At 51.5% G+C, this 7,780-nt stretch overlaps 1 long non-coding RNA gene across 1 annotated transcript; it reads right to left on the minus strand.

The window, feature by feature from the left end:
* Nucleotides 1-6: 6 nt before the first annotated feature.
* Nucleotides 7-7,772, minus strand: LOC105296303. Its single transcript, XR_896244.1, has 3 exons — nucleotides 7,643-7,772; nucleotides 1,335-1,475; nucleotides 7-166 (listed from the first exon to the last, which is right to left on the minus strand). It is a non-coding gene; the product is annotated as an uncharacterized LOC105296303 (long non-coding RNA).
* Between the last annotated feature and the right edge of the window lie 8 nt (nucleotides 7,773-7,780).

The raw sequence follows: 7,780 nt of genomic DNA on the forward strand, positions 1-7,780 counted from the left end.
CTTCGTCGTCCGCACACGAGACAGTGGCGGTAAACGAGAGCACAGCGCAGGGACCTGCGGCCGCAGACGAGAGAGACAGATCTCTAGGAACTGAGAAGGGGTGAGTTCCAGGACGTGTGGTTAACGGGAAAAGTCAACTGCGAGAGTCCCCGGAGCACGACGCCGTCTGTGAGCGGAAGAAGAGGAAGGAAGAAAACACTTTTCTGCTCATTTGTGCAAAAAGACATACAGGAAGAACAAACCCCAAGCGAACAAGGTTGGTTGTCTTGCGGGGGGTGCCGGGGGGCCGGGTCAGACAGGAGTGGGAAGGAGGACGGGATGGGACAAAGCAGCAGCGAGGAGCGCGTGCCAGTCTTGAGTGTCATTTTATCTAACTCTCACTCCTACGACTCTACTACTGTTTCCTGTACCAGCGAAACGAACTATTACCAGCCACAGGGATGAGGGGACCCAACATAGAACACAGGGACTAGCAAATGAACCAAACTGTATTAAAATGATAACGTATTAACACAAGGGATTGAGGAAGGTAAATGTTAATTCAGATAACTGTGGAGAATGACACCTCGATCGGGTACTGCAAGGCTAAAGACAAAAAAAGTAACTATATATGAAGGTCGTGATCTAACGAGTGGTTCCCGTGGATATGGGTTAGTGATTCTGAAACTACTTATGTCTACTGGAATTCAGCAAAGCAGTGACTATGTTGTCAGAAATGATATCCAGTGTTCTCGCTGGTGGAAAAATAAGTATTTGGCTAAAATGAACCTGCTGAATTAGAATCAGAAGTATTAATACAAACGTCTATTTATATGTGCAGTTATACAGATACAGAGACGTAGATATGTGTGAGGGGGATATACATAAATATCTCCTCACTCTGGCAGCTGAGAGGGAATGCGAGCAGTGGCTCCCTAGCAGCGCTTGACACACGTGGCACGCAATCTTTGGATTTTGAGCAGCATCCTCCAGGGGGAAAAAACAAACAAACAAACAAAAACCTAGGCTTCTTGGAGAAATGGCTGATTCCAAGGCTGGATCAGGAAAAATTCAAAAAGTCCTGGAATATTTTGCGGTGCAAGAAAATAAGGGGATGTTTTGTAAAAAGATGGAAACTTGTTGAGAACACATGCCAGCCAGGCTCCGGGGGCTGCTAGCGACCAAAGCTGGTGCCACTTCTCGTTGCATTTTAACTATAAACACATCAACACAGGAGGACGAGACACACGTCCCCTTCATTGCAGATGAAATCCACAGTGAATGCCAAAACCATTGGGTCAGCGTTTGAGGAGAAGCAGGGTTTGCGTGGTCTCAAAGTGTCTCCCCAAAGATACCTACGGGTCTGAGTCTGAGGCCCAGCTTCTGAGTCACATGTGTGTTTCGAGGGTGTCTCTGTGAGCCCAGCCGACCGAGTCCTCGGAAGCATCTGCCGGGCACAGCGGGAGCAGGGAATCCACAGATTCGACGCCGACCGCCTAGTGTGAAACAAGGAGACTGTTTTAGGGTTCCTTAAGAAATAGGTGATGATACATGCATGGGAAAGAGAGATGGTGGGGAAGGGATGGGCAAAAATTGGGGGCAATCGAGGGGACTGTTAGCAGTGTGTGACTTTCATGAACTGAGAAAAGATGACACACAAGGTGATTGGAATGATGATGTAGTCAGACCCCGGCCCTCCGCTGACAACTGTGTCTGCTCCTTTGCACGGACGACACTGCAGGTCATTTAACTCCTAATGGGTCTTCCTGCTGCGGCTCCTCCCTGTCTTGTCGGCAGGCACAGCGTCACTTGTTCCTGCTGGAACTCCTGGCCAGAAGTCAGTGTTCTGCATTCCTCAGAGCCTGTGCCCGGGAAGGGGTCAGGCTCCCACCAGAGGGGCTGTGCCCCAGCGGCACCCACTCCCCATGCCAGTCCCTGTCACGGAGGAGGCACGAAAGCAGTCTAGAATAAGGAGCAGTCGCTGTGTCAGCTCCGAAGGCCAGCCTCCCGGCACCTGGGGATATTGGCTGATCCTCCCACAAGGACAGAAGCAGCATAGTTCCCAGTTCATTCCCAGGCAACCCAGAGGGAGTCCCTGCGGTCACTGGTTAAACAGCCCTGCTGGTGTCCTCGCTGTCCCTTTGCTCATGGCATTTCTAGCCACGCTGGGCTGATGGTCCATGCTCCCAGCATCACCATCTGTGAGACCATGAGCCCTTTCCCAGAAGGCATCGCCTCATGGAGTAGGTGACATTTGAGCAGAAGCATGAAGCCAGTGAGGGTTGAAGCAGGTGCATATCTGCTTGTAGAGTATTCTAGGCTTCCTCAAAAAATTTGGAAAGCCGATATGAACACAGTCGATAAGAAACCATGTAGAAATTTATGTGATGGGTGCAGATCATCAGAGTGTGGGACTTAAATCAGCCCAGAAGCATGGGGGTCATTGGACATGGACACAGGACCCTTCTGGGTGGGAAAACAGCACAAGAGTGTGACCAACACGCACGTGCACGAGAGAGACAGAGAGACGGACAGAGACAGAGGCAGAGAGACAGGCAGACGGAGATGAAGAGGAGACAGAGAGAGACAGACACAGACAGAGACAGAGAGATGAGAAGGCTGAGAGAGACAGAGTGACACAGAGAGACCGAGACGGAGACAGAGAAAGACAGATGGACACAGAGAGACAGAGACAGAAACAGAGACAGACTTCCCCCAGTTGGACCCTTGGCAAAAGGCAGTGCTGGAACCCAGACCCAAGTAGTTTAGCTGGATTCCCCGTCCCCAGGGACCCTGCCGCGACTCGGCGCTGTCTGTGCGTGCACGTGTGAGCATGCACACCACTTCGTCTCGTTGTGTAGGCGTTTCTCAAGACTAAGTTGGATGTCTGCTTCTTACAACCCACCTCATGGATTCCTATCTTTCCCGAGTTACTAGCGTGGCCAGTCGATGTGGGGCGCCGTGCTGAGAGCTGACCATGTGGCCGTGGACCAAACGGGCTCCCAGCCCCGGACACACAGGTGCCACGCACCGGCAGAGACATTCGTAAAACCCAAGCGTGAGTGCGGGGGGAGGGCAGAAGGGGCGCAGTGTGGGTGGGCTGGGAGGCTGCGCTCTCTACCTGTGCGGAACAGGTAATCGAGGAGACTGCCTTCCTCCGCGCTCACCGCATCTTTCCTCTCCTCGTGCCAGGCTGGGATCCGGGGAGTCCGCTCCAACTACAAAGTGTCACCGGCAAAGATCTGGTATTGGAAACCAACTAGTTTTATTCGTGCTGTTCTTTGGAGCACCGGACAACTCGCACGCGTGATCTTTTGTTCATTCCCTGCTACGCACATCTTGCAGACAAAGAAACCGAGGCTCAACGTCACTAACGCGGCTAAAGCCACGTCAGTTTTAAGGGAAAGAACCTGAGTCCCACCCGCCAGTGACTAGAACGTCTGCTGTGCTTCCGGCTTCGCAGCAGAACGCGAACAGTCCCGATTCGCTGTAAATCAGTGCTTATCGTTCCAGAATCGTCTGATGTGCCTGCCGGTAGGGGACAGGTGACGGGAAGCACGATGCATCCACGCGGTACGCCATGCGGCCTGTAAAGGAAGCTCCTGGATTCATCTGGGAATCCCTCCAAGACACGTGGTTCCAAGAAGGGCCGGTGGCGCCGCTGTCTGTCAAGAGTTTATGGGGGCGGGTGAACCACACATTCTTGTCTCATATCTGCATGTTTAACAGCGAGCAGGATTCATGAGAATACAGATGACCCAGGGGACGGGCAGAGTAGACTCTGACGTGCACCTTGTTAGCTTGACTCATTTGAACCTCCTGAATGTATTACTCGTTCAAAAACCCGACACCTCCTGAACTAAAGAGAGCCTCCTCTCAATGAGACTTCTCGCTCTCCACTCCCCAGATCCCCGAGACACACAGGTGCACACGAGGTAGTTAAGAGGAAAAATTTGCAGGCGCGGGGTCAGTCAGTGACGTTGGGACTCTCGCACCAGGCTCCACGCGTCTCTGAACCCCGACGCGTCTCTGAACCCCGACGCGTCTGACAGACGCGGTGGGCCCAGGCCTCTCCACCCTGTTGAGCTCTGGAAACCTGAAGGGAGCAGAGGAACCAAAGCACATGCGTTTGGGGGCTCCTCTCTCAGCCTTCCCGAACAGGAGCGGGGAACTCACAGACCTGTTTGCTCATGGGCAGCTTCTCTGTTCCTCACATAGAAACTCCCCGTGGCGAGGGCGCTCAGCCTGCCGGGGAGGATGCTCCAATTCTGTGCTTTAGGTTCGGCAAGTAAAAATACATGACGCTCAGGTATATGGAATTTCAGACAGTCGACACTTTCCGTTTGGGTATAGCACGTCTCGTGCAGTATTTCAGGGCATACTTATAATAAAACAATCGTCGTCTATCTGAGATTCAGGTTTAACAGCATCCCGCATTTTATCCGGCAAGGATGCCCTCAGATGCCACCTGGAGGAAGCTGGTTAAGTGCACCTGGACATGTGAGTCCACAGGGACAAGAACCTTGCTCCGCAATGACAGGTCTGATCTGCTTCTTTGCTGTTCAACAAGTTGAAATGTGGTTGGTGCAACTGAGGACATAGACTTTTCATTATTTTCCTTAGATCTCAAGTGCCACATGGAGCTGGTGGCTACTATATTGGACAAAGCAACTTCTGACCAACCAGTCATGTAACTCCCTCCGAATTCCCCATCTGGAACTTAAGACCGCCTGGTGGCTAAAACGGCACGCGCCCCAGCACCCCAGCGACAAACTCAAGCCCCTACAGCTCAGCGGAGATTCCATTTCTGTGCAGAAATAAATTCTGTTGTCAACACGTTCATCCTGAGTACCTGACCCGAGTATTTACTGAAGAGCTCTCATACGGGCAGGACGCGACGAGCCAGAGTCTGCGAGAACGCACCCCGCACACGGTGTTCCCCGAGCAGCCCAGCGTCTGCACGTGAACCAGCGAGGTGCCCGCACGTGCAGGGCAGGCGCTGTGAGTGGAGGAAGCAGCGAGGGTCTGGTCGCACGCATCAGCACTGTGACGCTTTGCTCCACGATGCAACGCAAACACCTAGGCACCACAGTAGCTTACGAAAGAGGATTCTTTTAAGCCTGGTGTCAGCCCGCAGAGAGCAGGCCCTGCATCATCAAGGGCTTCCTGAGGTGACCGCGTGGCATTAGGGTGGGAGAGGTTAACGCAGAGACCAGAACGGGTAGAGTGTGGAAGGCAGGTGGGGTGGGTGTGCTGCCAAATCTCACTGCACCCCCGAAGCTGGGGAGGGCGAGTAGGTGATGTTGGAGCAGGTGTTAGCGGGCAGACGCTTCTACACAGACATTCGGTGACAACGTGCGGGGGTCTGAGAGGCATCCTAGGCCACATTCACTCCAGGGTTCACCCATGCGGAGCTGAGCACCCACAGCATGCCAGGCCCTCTGCTAGATGCTGGGATGTCACAGTGAGCAGGTCCCTCCATCAAGGAAGAGAGCGTAAAATGGACAGAGGCAAACAACAAAGAAATCTGACAATAAAATCTCAGACTGATTTTAAAGAACCTAAACGGGATGACCGATGGCGATTTGGTGTGAGGAGTGGGGAGAGGGAGGTGACTTTCTGTTTTATTTTCTATGCTTTAAGTTATAAACTTAGCACACGCTCGTTTTAACACTTTCCACACAGATGTTTATAAAGGCTCACAGAACCTCGACAGTGGAGATTTTATTTCTAGATGGTAGATGCCCTCTCTCCAAGTGCATGTTAATAAATTTTAATCAATACTACCAGAACAATTTCTCAAAATTCATGACCCAGGGGCGATTCTTCCTCGTCCTTAGCTGTCCTAAGTATTACTGGTTTTAGAGGTGAGAAATGGTAACCCTCGGCCGCCGTGATGTGCGTAACTCAACTCCGGAGGTTAGCAGTTTTGTTTTTTCCCTCACCTGCCACTGCCTGGGGTCCGAGAGTGAAGAAAGTGGCAAAAGTTTGAGCTCTGTCAGACAAGCGACATAGAACAGAGTCTGACGCTTCGCCCGCTTGCTTTTTCCGGGAACAGCCTCAACGGTAAGGAACGTTCAAAAGTCCTCAGACCTAAGAAGTGTTGATTCTCGCCCTCTGCCCAAACTACAGCCGAAACAGGACACTAACGCGATTGGTCCAGTCGAAGTCTGCCATTTTTTCCAATACGACTACACTAATTCGATGCCTGAGATGTCAACTTATTTTGAAGCCTACATGTCATAATCCCGTTTCTCCTGGAGTTACAATGATTAAACTGCAGGGTTTTTTGTTTTTTTGTTTTTCATAGATCTGTCTTCTTTGTCAATGGTACAGTTTTCTCGGTGTAAATACAGGTGATGACTGCCTTTTGGTAGATCTGATGATGCTCGTCTTAGTGTGGCAGTGTTAAGGGACGGGGGATAAAATAGAGAGGTGAGGATTCTGGGGCTACACGTGAGTCCTTAGTCTCAATTTCAGTGAGCACAGGGAATCCTCAGTGACATTCCGAATACCTTCTAATAATACACGAGCGTTATACCTAACAGGAGTATTTACATTTATAATTCTGGTTTAGGATCAACAGGTGACAAACTTACGAGTTAACCTAATTATAACCTTAAAGTACACACACTTTTTTTTACAACTGATTAAAAATTTATCATCCTTGTGAAAGAGTTCAAAGAATACATAAAAACAGGAAGTAATTAGACAACAGAGTAAAGGACGTTGCCGCACGAATCACTTGTTAATTTAAAAAGGGATTTTGTGGTGACCTGTCCAGGTGATCTGCTTTGTTTGGAATTCCCCATTATTTGGAATAACCGAATAATGATTCTGCCTGCATCTCAGTACATCCTTGAGATCAGCTTTGTCCCTGGTACCTGGGGGCCTTCAGGAATTGGGAAGCCGGGTTTGTCATTCTCCTCAGTTTGCCCCAGTTTACGTGGTCCAGCCCAGGACCCTGGGGGCGTGGATAGAGACCAGCTCAAGGGGTGGAAACCAGCTGAGGCTAATGAGTTTATTGCCCAACACGGAATTTTCTCACAGGTTTATTGTATGGCAGGCCCTGGCTGACTACAAACAATCTAACAAGATGGGGTCCTTGACCTTAAGGTCGGCAATGAAGAAGTAACTAACAAAATTAGCACAATATCCCATTTGCTACTAAGTAACCCAATAGAAACTTTTGCTAATGGGCCAGACGGGAGAATTCAAACACAAGTCTTCTCTTAACTTCCCTCCTCACTCGCAATAGTTCATCAAGACCTGTACCTTTTTACCCAGCCATCTTCCCACCTGTCCTCTCGTTTCGCCTGTCACACAGGAAAGCTCAGTGTGTTGGCTTTTTTCCTGGGTCTATGGTGCTGACAGTGTCGAGGTCCACCTCCCTCCTTTGATTAGAATTCGGATCTCTCCTCCTCAAGTTTTTCACAGCGTTTCGGATGCGCTTGGTAGCGTCCTGGGCTGCGGACAAGTTAACCCGTTCCGTGCCGGGGTTTCACTGGCTCCGTTATCCCGGCGGTAACCTCTCAGGGAGCGATGGTGCCAGAACAGCCAGCGGGGAGAGGCGCCATCGCCCCGGGCCTTGGCGCTCAGGCAAGTTGTCGGCGCTCCGCGCTCCTTTCCTCGGCTTTAAAATCGGGACAGGGACCGTACTCACCTCCGAGGCTGCTGGCAGCGCGGGGAAACGCCCCGGGCACGCAGGGAGAGCTGGGTGGGCGTCCGCCACGGCGCCTGAGCGCCGCGCGTGCCAACTGCGGAGCCGCACACTGCGCCGGGTCCTTCGCCGCTGGGCGAG

This window comes from Pteropus vampyrus, unplaced genomic scaffold, assembly GCF_000151845.1.
Source record: "Pteropus vampyrus isolate Shadow unplaced genomic scaffold, Pvam_2.0 Scaffold124, whole genome shotgun sequence".
Classification (NCBI taxonomy): domain Eukaryota; kingdom Metazoa; phylum Chordata; class Mammalia; order Chiroptera; family Pteropodidae; genus Pteropus; species Pteropus vampyrus.